Consider the following 12390-nt stretch of genomic DNA (forward strand, 5'->3'; position numbering starts at 1 on the left):
GGAGTGTACAAGTAGGGTTTGTGTTCAACACCACTGGCTTAAAAGAGCAGTGTTCTTACTCCTGAGATATGGAGCCCTGATTCAGAAGTTGGGGGATATTTTATTTTGCAAACTCAGTATATGAAAAAATGTTGACCAAAGAAAAAAATACATATAATATTGATGTCTGAAGTAGTATTTAAGTCCATATTTTTAGGGAAGATTGCAACATTTTCTTTGATTGATATAAAGCAGAAATAATGGAAGGTTGATTATTCTTCAAAGTGGTTTGTGAAACAGATTTGCAGTGAATATCTTAAGTATTTCTCTTCACAAGCAACAAGGAAGAGACATTGTAGAACAAAGAAGAAAAGGAAGAACACTGTCAGAAGTGGGATTTGAACCCATGCCTCCAGAGGAGACTGCGACCCGAACGCAGCACCTTAGACCGCTCGGCCATCCTGACACATAAAAAACTACGTTTCATAAAAATTGGATAAAACTAATTAACCAAAACTACTTTTTCAAAGGTGCAATGTCCATGCTGCTGTTGAAAATATTGATTCAAATATTAGTAATAAATTGCTTTTTCAATTATTTTTCAAAGATGCTTAAAGTTGGATAAATCAAAAAGATATTGTAAAAATAACATTAACACGGAATTAACTATAGTTTAGGATTTTCCAAATATTTGAGAAAATGCTTGATACAAATAACATCTTCACATGCTCTACAATTAATGCCTGAATTTTGGATTGATTGATTGAGAGCTGCATTGAAAGAAAATCATTACTCCAAATGTGGCAGTTTCCAAAATACATTGAAAAGGGGTTGTGCAGTATCTATTTTTCTAATTCATAGAATGCCAAGGAAAAATGCGGTAATTATTTTTTTTGCTCTATTCAGGATTGGATTCCAAGTGTCTAGAATTTGTTGTCTTGTGGATTTTCACTCACCATAGAAAAGACATTTATGAACTTTCCAAGAACTGGCTAATGATATTGGCTTATGGCCTTGATTGGATGCTATGAAGGAGTGTACAAGTAGGGTTTGTGTTCATGACCACTGGCTTAAAAGAGCAGTGTTCTTACTCCTGAGATATGGAGCCCTGATTCAGAAGTTGGGGGATATTTTATTTTGCAAACTCAGTATATGAAAAAATGTTGACCAAAGAAAAAAATACATATAATATTGATGTCTGAAGTAGTAATTAAGTCCATATTTTTAGGAAAGATTGCAACATTTTCTTTGATTGATATAAAGCAGAAATAATGGAAGGTTGATTATTCTTCAAAGTAGTTTGTGAAACAGATTTGCAGTGAATATCTTAAGTATTTCTCTTCACAAGCAACAAGGAAGAGACATTGTAGAACAAAGAAGAAAAGGAAGAACACTGTCAGAAGTGGGATTTGAACCCACGCCTCCAGAGGAGACTGCGACCTGAACGCAGCGCCTTAGACCGCTCGGCCATCCTGACACATAAAAAACTACGTTTCATAAAAATTGGATAAAACTAATTAACCAAAACTACTTTTTCAAAGGTGCAATGTCCATGCTGCTGTTGAAACTATTGATTCAAATATTAGTAATAAATTGCTTTTTCAATTATTTTTCAAAGATGCTTAAGGTTGGATAAATCAAAAAGATATTGTAAAAATAACATTAACACGGAATTACCTATAGTTTAGGATTTTCCAAATATTTGAGAAAATGCTTGATACAAATAACATCTTCACATGCTCTACAATTAATGCCTGAATTTTGGATTGATTGATTGAGAGCTGCATTGAAAGAAAATCATTACTCCAAATGTGGCAGTTTCCAAAATACATTGAAAAGGGGTTGAGCAGTATCTATTTTTCTAATTCATAGAATGCCAAGGAAAAATGCGGTAATTATTTTTTTTGCTCTATTCAGGATTGGATTCCAAGTTTCTAGAATTTGTTGTCTTGTGGATTTTCACTCACCATAGAAAAGACATTTATGAACTTTCCAAGAACTGGCTAATGATATTGGCTTATGGCCTTGATTGGATGCTATGAAGGAGTGTACAAGTAGGGTTTGTGTTCATGACCACTGGCTTAAAAGAGCAGTGTTCTTACTCCTGAGATATGGAGCCCTGATTCAGAAGTTGGGGGATATTTTATTTTGCAAAATCAGTATATGAAAAAATGTTGACCAAAGAAAAAAATACATATAATATTGATGTCTGAAGTAGTATTTAAGTCCATATTTTTAGGAAAGATTGCAACATTTTCTTTGATTGATATAAAGCAGAAATAATGGAAGGTTGATTATTCTTCAAAGTGGTTTGTGAAACAGATTTGCAGTGAATATCTTAAGTATTTCTCTTCACAAGCAACAAGGAAGAGACATTGTAGAACAAAGACGAAAAGGAAGAACACTGTCAGAAGTGGGATTTGAACCCACGCCTCCAGAGGAGACTGCGACCTGAACGCAGCGCCTTAGACCGCTCGGCCATCCTGACACATAAAAAACTACGTTTCATAAAAATTGGATAAAACTAATTAACCAAAACTACTTTTTCAAAGGTGCAATGTCCATGCTGCTGTTGAAACTATTGATTCAAATATTAGTAATAAATTGCTTTTTCAATTATTTTTCAAAGATGCTTAAGGTTGGATAAATCAAAAAGATATTGTAAAAATAACATTAACACGGAATTACCTATAGTTTAGGATTTTCCAAATATTTGAGAAAATGCTTGACACAAATAACATCTTCACATGCTCTACAATTAATGCCTGAATTTTGTATTGATTGATTGAGAGCTGCATTGAAAGAAAATCATTACTCCAAATGTGGCAGTTTCCAAAATACATTGAAAAGGGGATGTGCAGTATCTATTTTTCTAATTCATAGAATGCCAAGGAAAAATGCGGTAATTATTTTTTTTGCTCTATTCAGGATTGGATTCCAAGTGTCTAGAATTTGTTGTCTTTTGGATTTTCACTCACCATAGAAAAGACATTTATGAACTTTCCAAGAACTGGCTAATGATATTGGCTTATGGCCTTGATTGGATGCTATGAAGGAGTGTACAAGTAGGGTTTGTGTTCAACACCACTGGCTTAAAAGAGCAGTGTTCTTACTCCTGAGATATGGAGCCCTGATTCAGAAGTTGGGGGATATTTTATTTTGCAAACTCAGTATATGAAAAAATGTTGACCAAAGAAAAAAATACATATAATATTGATGTCTGAAGTAGTATTTAAGTCCATATTTTTAGGGAAGATTGCAACATTTTCTTTGATTGATATAAAGCAGAAATAATGGAAGGTTGATTATTCTTCAAAGTGGTTTGTGAAACAGATTTGCAGTGAATATCTTAAGTATTTCTCTTCACAAGCAACAAGGAAGAGACATTGTAGAACAAAGACGAAAAGGAAGAACACTGTCAGAAGTGGGATTTGAACCCACGCCTCCAGAGGAGACTGCGACCTGAACGCAGCGCCTTAGACCGCTCGGCCATCCTGACACATAAAAAACTAAGTTTCATAAAAATTGGATAAAACTAATTAACCAAAACTACTTTTTCAAAGGTGCAATGTCCATGCTGCTGTTGAAACTATTGATTCAAATATTAGTAATAAATTGCTTTTTCAATTATTTTTCAAAGATGCTTAAGGTTGGATAAATCAAAAGATATTGTAAAAATAACATTAACACGGAATTACCTATAGTTTAGGATTTTCCAAATATTTGAGAAAATGCTTGACACAAATAACATCTTCACATGCTCTACAATTAATGCCTGAATTTTGTATTGATTGATTGAGAGCTGCATTGAAAGAAAATCATTACTCCAAATGTGGCAGTTTCCAAAATACATTGAAAAGGGGATGTGCAGTATCTATTTTTCTAATTCATAGAATGCCAAGGAAAAATGCGGTAATTATTTTTTTTGCTCTATTCAGGATTGGATTCCAAGTGTCTAGAATTTGTTGTCTTGTGGATTTTCACTCACCATAGAAAAGACATTTATGAACTTTCCAAGAACTGGCTAATGATATTGGCTTATGGCCTTGATTGGATGCTATGAAGGAGTGTACAAGTAGGGTTTGTGTTCAACACCACTGGCTTAAAAGAGCAGTGTTCTTACTCCTGAGATATGGAGCCCTGATTCAGAAGTTGGGGAATATTTTATTTTGCAAACTCAGTATATGAAAAAATGTTGACCAAAGAAAAAAATACATATAATATTGATGTCTGAAGTAGTATTTAAGTCCATATTTTTAGGGAAGATTGCAACATTTTCTTTGATTGATATAAAGCAGAAATAATGGAAGGTTGATTATTCTTCAAAGTAGTTTGTGAAACAGATTTGCAGTGAATATCTTAAGTATTTCTCTTCACAAGCAACAAGGAAGAGACATTGTAGAACAAAGACGAAAAGGAAGAACACTGTCAGAAGTGGGATTTGAACCCACGCCTCCAGAGGAGACTGCGACCTGAACGCAGCGCCTTAGACCGCTCGGCCATCCTGACACATAAAAAACTAAGTTTCATAAAAATTGGATAAAACTAATTAACCAAAACTACTTTTTCAAAGGTGCAATGTCCATGCTGCTGTTGAAACTATTGATTCAAATATTAGTAATAAATTGCTTTTTCAATTATTTTTCAAAGATGCTTAAGGTTGGATAAATCAAAAAGATATTGTAAAAATAACATTAACACGGAATTACCTATAGTTTAGGATTTTCCAAATATTTGAGAAAATGCTTGACACAAATAACATCTTCACATGCTCTACAATTAATGCCTGAATTTTGTATTGATTGATTGAGAGCTGCATTGAAAGAAAATCATTACTCCAAATGTGGCAGTTTCCAAAATACATTGAAAAGGGGATGTGCAGTATCTATTTTTCTAATTCATAGAATGCCAAGGAAAAATGCGGTAATTATTTTTTTTGCTCTATTCAGGATTGGATTCCAAGTGTCTAGAATTTGTTGTCTTGTGGATTTTCACTCACCATAGAAAAGACATTTATGAACTTTCCAAGAACTGGCTAATGATATTGGCTTATGGCCTTGATTGGATGCTATGAAGGAGTGTACAAGTAGGGTTTGTGTTCAACACCACTGGCTTAAAAGAGCAGTGTTCTTACTCCTGAGATATGGAGCCCTGATTCAGAAGTTGGGGGATATTTTATTTTGCAAACTCAGTATATGAAAAAATGTTGACCAAAGAAAAAAATACATATAATATTGATGTCTGAAGTAGTATTTAAGTCCATATTTTTAGGGAAGATTGCAACATTTTCTTTGATTGATATAAAGCAGAAATAATGGAAGGTTGATTATTCTTCAAAGTGGTTTGTGAAACAGATTTGCAGTGAATATCTTAAGTATTTCTCTTCACAAGCAACAAGGAAGAGACATTGTAGAACAAAGACGAAAAGGAAGAACACTGTCAGAAGTGGGATTTGAACCCACGCCTCCAGAGGAGACTGCGACCTGAACGCAGCGCCTTAGACCGCTCGGCCATCCTGACACATAAAAAACTACGTTTCATAAAAATTGGATAAAACTAATTAACCAAAACTACTTTTTCAAAGGTGCAATGTCCATGCTGCTGTTGAAACTATTGATTCAAATATTAGTAATAAATTGCTTTTTCAATTATTTTTCAAAGATGCTTAAGGTTGGATAAATCAAAAAGATATTGTAAAAATAACATTAACACGGAATTACCTATAGTTTAGGATTTTCCAAATATTTGAGAAAATGCTTGACACAAATAACATCTTCACATGCTCTACAATTAATGCCTGAATTTTGTATTGATTGATTGAGAGCTGCATTGAAAGAAAATCATTACTCCAAATGTGGCAGTTTCCAAAATACATTGAAAAGGGGATGTGCAGTATCTATTTTTCTAATTCATAGAATGCCAAGGAAAAATGCGGTAATTATTTTTTTTGCTCTATTCAGGATTGGATTCCAAGTGTCTAGAATTTGTTGTCTTGTGGATTTTCACTCACCATAGAAAAGACATTTATGAACTTTCCAAGAACTGGCTAATGATATTGGCTTATGGCCTTGATTGGATGCTATGAAGGAGTGTACAAGTAGGGTTTGTGTTCAACACCACTGGCTTAAAAGAGCAGTGTTCTTACTCCTGAGATATGGAGCCCTGATTCAGAAGTTGGGGGATATTTTATTTTGCAAACTCAGTATATGAAAAAATGTTGACCAAAGAAAAAAATACATATAATATTGATGTCTGAAGTAGTATTTAAGTCCATATTTTTAGGGAAGATTGCAACATTTTCTTTGATTGATATAAAGCAGAAATAATGGAAGGTTGATTATTCTTCAAAGTGGTTTGTGAAACAGATTTGCAGTGAATATCTTAAGTATTTCTCTTCACAAGCAACAAGGAAGAGACATTGTAGAACAAAGACGAAAAGGAAGAACACTGTCAGAAGTGGGATTTGAACCCACGCCTCCAGAGGAGACTGCGACCTGAACGCAGCGCCTTAGACCGCTCGGCCATCCTGACACATAAAAAACTAAGTTTCATAAAAATTGGATAAAACTAATTAACCAAAACTACTTTTTCAAAGGTGCAATGTCCATGCTGCTGTTGAAACTATTGATTCAAATATTAGTAATAAATTGCTTTTTCAATTATTTTTCAAAGATGCTTAAGGTTGGATAAATCAAAAAGATATTGTAAAAATAACATTAACACGGAATTACCTATAGTTTAGGATTTTCCAAATATTTGAGAAAATGCTTGACACAAATAACATCTTCACATGCTCTACAATTAATGCCTGAATTTTGTATTGATTGATTGAGAGCTGCATTGAAAGAAAATCATTACTCCAAATGTGGCAGTTTCCAAAATACATTGAAAAGGGGATGTGCAGTATCTATTTTTCTAATTCATAGAATGCCAAGGAAAAATGCGGTAATTATTTTTTTTGCTCTATTCAGGATTGGATTCCAAGTGTCTAGAATTTGTTGTCTTGTGGATTTTCACTCACCATAGAAAAGACATTTATGAACTTTCCAAGAACTGGCTAATGATATTGGCTTATGGCCTTGATTGGATGCTATGAAGGAGTGTACAAGTAGGGTTTGTGTTCAACACCACTGGCTTAAAAGAGCAGTGTTCTTACTCCTGAGATATGGAGCCCTGATTCAGAAGTTGGGGGATATTTTATTTTGCAAACTCAGTATATGAAAAAATGTTGACCAAAGAAAAAAATACATATAATATTGATGTCTGAAGTAGTATTTAAGTCCATATTTTTAGGGAAGATTGCAACATTTTCTTTGATTGATATAAAGCAGAAATAATGGAAGGTTGATTATTCTTCAAAGTGGTTTGTGAAACAGATTTGCAGTGAATATCTTAAGTATTTCTCTTCACAAGCAACAAGGAAGAGACATTGTAGAACAAAGACGAAAAGGAAGAACACTGTCAGAAGTGGGATTTGAACCCACGCCTCCAGAGGAGACTGCGACCTGAACGCAGCGCCTTAGACCGCTCGGCCATCCTGACACATAAAAAACTAAGTTTCATAAAAATTGGATAAAACTAATTAACCAAAACTACTTTTTCAAAGGTGCAATGTCCATGCTGCTGTTGAAACTATTGATTCAAATATTAGTAATAAATTGCTTTTTCAATTATTTTTCAAAGATGCTTAAGGTTGGATAAATCAAAAAGATATTGTAAAAATAACATTAACACGGAATTACCTATAGTTTAGGATTTTCCAAATATTTGAGAAAATGCTTGACACAAATAACATCTTCACATGCTCTACAATTAATGCCTGAATTTTGTATTGATTGATTGAGAGCTGCATTGAAAGAAAATCATTACTCCAAATGTGGCAGTTTCCAAAATACATTGAAAAGGGGATGTGCAGTATCTATTTTTCTAATTCATAGAATGCCAAGGAAAAATGCGGTAATTATTTTTTTTGCTCTATTCAGGATTGGATTCCAAGTGTCTAGAATTTGTTGTCTTGTGGATTTTCACTCACCATAGAAAAGACATTTATGAACTTTCCAAGAACTGGCTAATGATATTGGCTTATGGCCTTGATTGGATGCTATGAAGGAGTGTACAAGTAGGGTTTGTGTTCAACACCACTGGCTTAAAAGAGCAGTGTTCTTACTCCTGAGATATGGAGCCCTGATTCAGAAGTTGGGGAATATTTTATTTTGCAAACTCAGTATATGAAAAAATGTTGACCAAAGAAAAAAATACATATAATATTGATGTCTGAAGTAGTATTTAAGTCCATATTTTTAGGGAAGATTGCAACATTTTCTTTGATTGATATAAAGCAGAAATAATGGAAGGTTGATTATTCTTCAAAGTAGTTTGTGAAACAGATTTGCAGTGAATATCTTAAGTATTTCTCTTCACAAGCAACAAGGAAGAGACATTGTAGAACAAAGACGAAAAGGAAGAACACTGTCAGAAGTGGGATTTGAACCCACGCCTCCAGAGGAGACTGCGACCTGAACGCAGCGCCTTAGACCGCTCGGCCATCCTGACACATAAAAAACTAAGTTTCATAAAAATTGGATAAAACTAATTAACCAAAACTACTTTTTCAAAGGTGCAATGTCCATGCTGCTGTTGAAACTATTGATTCAAATATTAGTAATAAATTGCTTTTTCAATTATTTTTCAAAGATGCTTAAGGTTGGATAAATCAAAAAGATATTGTAAAAATAACATTAACACGGAATTACCTATAGTTTAGGATTTTCCAAATATTTGAGAAAATGCTTGACACAAATAACATCTTCACATGCTCTACAATTAATGCCTGAATTTTGTATTGATTGATTGAGAGCTGCATTGAAAGAAAATCATTACTCCAAATGTGGCAGTTTCCAAAATACATTGAAAATGGGATGTGCAGTATCTATTTTTCTAATTCATAGAATGCCAAGGAAAAATGCGGTAATTATTTTTTTTGCTCTATTCAGGATTGGATTCCAAGTGTCTAGAATTTGTTGTCTTGTGGATTTTCACTCACCATAGAAAAGACATTTATGAACTTTCCAAGAACTGGCTAATGATATTGGCTTATGGCCTTGATTGGATGCTATGAAGGAGTGTACAAGTAGGGTTTGTGTTCAACACCACTGGCTTAAAAGAGCAGTGTTCTTACTCCTGAGATATGGAGCCCTGATTCAGAAGTTGGGGGATATTTTATTTTGCAAACTCAGTATATGAAAAAATGTTGACCAAAGAAAAAAATACATATAATATTGATGTCTGAAGTAGTATTTAAGTCCATATTTTTAGGGAAGATTGCAACATTTTCTTTGATTGATATAAAGCAGAAATAATGGAAGGTTGATTATTCTTCAAAGTGGTTTGTGAAACAGATTTGCAGTGAATATCTTAAGTATTTCTCTTCACAAGCAACAAGGAAGAGACATTGTAGAACAAAGAAGAAAAGGAAGAACACTGTCAGAAGTGGGATTTGAACCCATGCCTCCAGAGGAGACTGCGACCTGAACGCAGCACCTTAGACCGCTCGGCCATCCTGACACATAAAAAACTACGTTTCATAAAAATTGGATAAAACTAATTAACCAAAACTACTTTTTCAAAGGTGCAATGTCCATGCTGCTGTTGAAACTATTGATTCAAATATTAGTAATAAATTGCTTTTTCAATTATTTTTCAAAGATGCTTAAAGTTGGATAAATCAAAAAGATATTGTAAAAATAACATTAACACGGAATTAACTATAGTTTAGGATTTTCCAAATATTTGAGAAAATGCTTGATACAAATAACATCTTCACATGCTCTACAATTAATGCCTGAATTTTGTATTGATTGATTGAGAGCTGCATTGAAAGAAAATCATTACTCCAAATGTGGCAGTTTCCAAAATACATTGAAAAGGGGATGTGCAGTATCTATTTTTCTAATTCATAGAATGCCAAGGAAAAATGCGGTAATTATTTTTTTTGCTCTATTCAGGATTGGATTCCAAGTGTCTAGAATTTGTTGTCTTGTGGATTTTTACTCACCATAGAAAAGACATTTATGAACTTTCCAAGAACTGGCTAATGATATTGGCTTATGGCCTTGATTGGATGCTATGAAGGAGTGTACAAGTAGGGTTTGTGTTCAACACCACTGGCTTAAAAGAGCAGTGTTCTTACTCCTGAGATATGGAGCCCTGATTCAGAAGTTGGGGGATATTTTATTTTGCAAACTCAGTATATGAAAAAATGTTGACCAAAGAAAAAAATACATATAATATTGATGTCTGAAGTAGTATTTAAGTCCATATTTTTAGGGAAGATTGCAACATTTTCTTTGATTGATATAAAGCAGAAATAATGGAAGGTTGATTATTCTTCAAAGTGGTTTGTGAAACAGATTTGCAGTGAATATCTTAAGTATTTCTCTTCACAAGCAACAAGGAAGAGACATTGTAGAACAAAGAAGAAAAGGAAGAACACTGTCAGAAGTGGGATTTGAACCCACGCCTCCAGAGGAGACTGCGACCTGAACGCAGCGCCTTAGACCGCTCGGCCATCCTGACACATAAAAAACTAAGTTTCATAAAAATTGGATAAAACTAATTAACCAAAACTACTTTTTCAAAGGTGCAATGTCCATGCTGCTGTTGAAACTATTGATTCAAATATTAGTAATAAATTGCTTTTTCAATTATTTTTCAAAGATGCTTAAAGTTGGATAAATCAAAAAGATATTGTAAAAATAACATTAACACGGAATTACCTATAGTTTAGGATTTTCCAAATATTTGAGAAAATGCTTGATACAAATAACATCTTCCCATGCTCTACAATTAATGCCTGAATTTTGGATTGATTGATTGAGAGCTGCATTGAAAGAAAATCATTACTCCAAATGTGGCAGTTTCCAAAATACATTGAAAAGGGGTTGAGCAGTATCTATTTTTCTAATTCATAGAATGCCAAGGAAAAATGCGGTAATTATTTTTTTTGCTCTATTCAGGATTGGATTCCAAGTTTCTAGAATTTGTTGTCTTGTGGATTTTCACTCACCATAGAAAAGACATTTATGAACTTTCCAAGAACTGGCTAATGATATTGGCTTATGGCCTTGATTGGATGCTATGAAGGAGTGTACAAGTAGGGTTTGTGTTCATGACCACTGGCTTAAAAGAGCAGTGTTCTTACTCCTGAGATATGGAGCCCTGATTCAGAAGTTGGGGGATATTTTATTTTGCAAACTCAGTATATGAAAAAATGTTGACCAAAGAAAAAAATACATATAATATTGATGTCTGAAGTAGTATTTAAGTCCATATTTTTAGGAAAGATTGCAACATTTTCTTTGATTGATATAAAGCAGAAATAATGGAAGGTTGATTATTCTTCAAAGTGGTTTGTGAAACAGATTTGCAGTGAATATCTTAAGTATTTCTCTTCACAAGCAACAAGGAAGAGACATTGTAGAACAAAGAAGAAAAGGAAGAACACTGTCAGAAGTCTAATTTGAACCCATGCTTCCAGAGGAGACTGCGACCTGAACGCAGCGCCTTAGACCGCTCGGCCATCCTGACACATAAAAAACTAAGTTTCATAAAAATTGGATAAAACTAATTAACCAAAATTACTTTTTCAAAGGTGCAATGTCCATGCTGCTGTTGAAACTATTGATTCAAATATTAGTAATAAATTGCTTTTTCAATTATTTTTCAAAGATGCTTAAAGTTGGATAAATCAAAAAGATATTGTAAAAATAACATTAACACGGAATTAACTATAGTTTAGGATTTTCCAAATATTTGAGAAAATGCTTGATACAAATAACATCTTCACATGCTCTACAAATAATGCCTGAATTTTGTATTGATTGATTGAGAGCTGCATTGAAAGAAAATCATTACTCCAAATGTGGCAGTTTCCAAAATACATTGAAAAGGGGTTGTGCAGTATCTATTTTTCTAATTCATAGAATGCCAAGGAAAAATGCGGTAATTATTTTTTTTGCTCTATTCAGGATTGGATTCCAAGTGTCTAGAATTTGTTGTCTTGTGGATTTTCACTCACCATAGAAAAGACATTTATGAACTTTCCAAGAACTGGCTAATGATATTGGCTTATGGCCTTGATTGGATGCTATGAAGGAGTGTACAAGTAGGGTTTGTGTTCATGACCACTGGCTTAAAAGAGCAGTGTTCTTACTCCTGAGATATGGAGCCCTGATTCAGAAGTTGGGGGATATTTTATTTTGCAAACTCAGTATATGAAAAAATGTTGACCAAAGAAAAAAATACATATAATATTGATGTCTGAAGTAGTAATTAAGTCCATATTTTTAGGAAAGATTGCAACATTTTCTTTGATTGATATAAAGCAGAAATAATGGAAGGTTGATTATTCTT

General features: G+C 33.6%; 11 non-coding genes across 11 annotated transcripts; all 11 read right to left on the reverse strand.

Annotated features, from left to right (window-relative positions):
• Positions 1-362: 362 nt before the first annotated feature.
• On the reverse strand, positions 363-445 carry TRNAP-CGG (transfer RNA proline (anticodon CGG)). The gene has a single exon. It is a non-coding gene; the product is annotated as a tRNA-Pro (tRNA).
• Positions 446-1373: 928 nt separating this feature from the next.
• Positions 1374-1456, reverse strand: TRNAL-CAG (transfer RNA leucine (anticodon CAG)). Its single transcript has one exon. It is a non-coding gene; the product is annotated as a tRNA-Leu (tRNA).
• A 928-nt stretch (positions 1457-2384) lies between these two features.
• Positions 2385-2467, reverse strand: TRNAL-CAG (transfer RNA leucine (anticodon CAG)). The gene has a single exon. It is a non-coding gene; the product is annotated as a tRNA-Leu (tRNA).
• Positions 2468-3395: 928 nt separating this feature from the next.
• On the reverse strand, positions 3396-3478 carry TRNAL-CAG (transfer RNA leucine (anticodon CAG)). The gene has a single exon. It is a non-coding gene; the product is annotated as a tRNA-Leu (tRNA).
• A 927-nt stretch (positions 3479-4405) lies between these two features.
• Positions 4406-4488, reverse strand: TRNAL-CAG (transfer RNA leucine (anticodon CAG)). The gene has a single exon. It is a non-coding gene; the product is annotated as a tRNA-Leu (tRNA).
• A 928-nt stretch (positions 4489-5416) lies between these two features.
• On the reverse strand, positions 5417-5499 carry TRNAL-CAG (transfer RNA leucine (anticodon CAG)). The gene has a single exon. It is a non-coding gene; the product is annotated as a tRNA-Leu (tRNA).
• A 928-nt stretch (positions 5500-6427) lies between these two features.
• TRNAL-CAG (transfer RNA leucine (anticodon CAG)) lies at positions 6428-6510 on the reverse strand. The gene has a single exon. It is a non-coding gene; the product is annotated as a tRNA-Leu (tRNA).
• Positions 6511-7438: 928 nt separating this feature from the next.
• Positions 7439-7521, reverse strand: TRNAL-CAG (transfer RNA leucine (anticodon CAG)). Its single transcript has one exon. It is a non-coding gene; the product is annotated as a tRNA-Leu (tRNA).
• Positions 7522-8449: 928 nt separating this feature from the next.
• Positions 8450-8532, reverse strand: TRNAL-CAG (transfer RNA leucine (anticodon CAG)). The gene has a single exon. It is a non-coding gene; the product is annotated as a tRNA-Leu (tRNA).
• Positions 8533-9460: 928 nt separating this feature from the next.
• TRNAL-CAG (transfer RNA leucine (anticodon CAG)) lies at positions 9461-9543 on the reverse strand. Its single transcript has one exon. It is a non-coding gene; the product is annotated as a tRNA-Leu (tRNA).
• A 928-nt stretch (positions 9544-10471) lies between these two features.
• On the reverse strand, positions 10472-10554 carry TRNAL-CAG (transfer RNA leucine (anticodon CAG)). Its single transcript has one exon. It is a non-coding gene; the product is annotated as a tRNA-Leu (tRNA).
• Between the last annotated feature and the right edge of the window lie 1836 nt (positions 10555-12390).

Source organism: Taudactylus pleione, unplaced genomic scaffold, assembly GCF_031769625.1.
Source record: "Taudactylus pleione unplaced genomic scaffold, aTauple2 ptg000177l, whole genome shotgun sequence".
Classification (NCBI taxonomy): domain Eukaryota; kingdom Metazoa; phylum Chordata; class Amphibia; order Anura; family Myobatrachidae; genus Taudactylus; species Taudactylus pleione.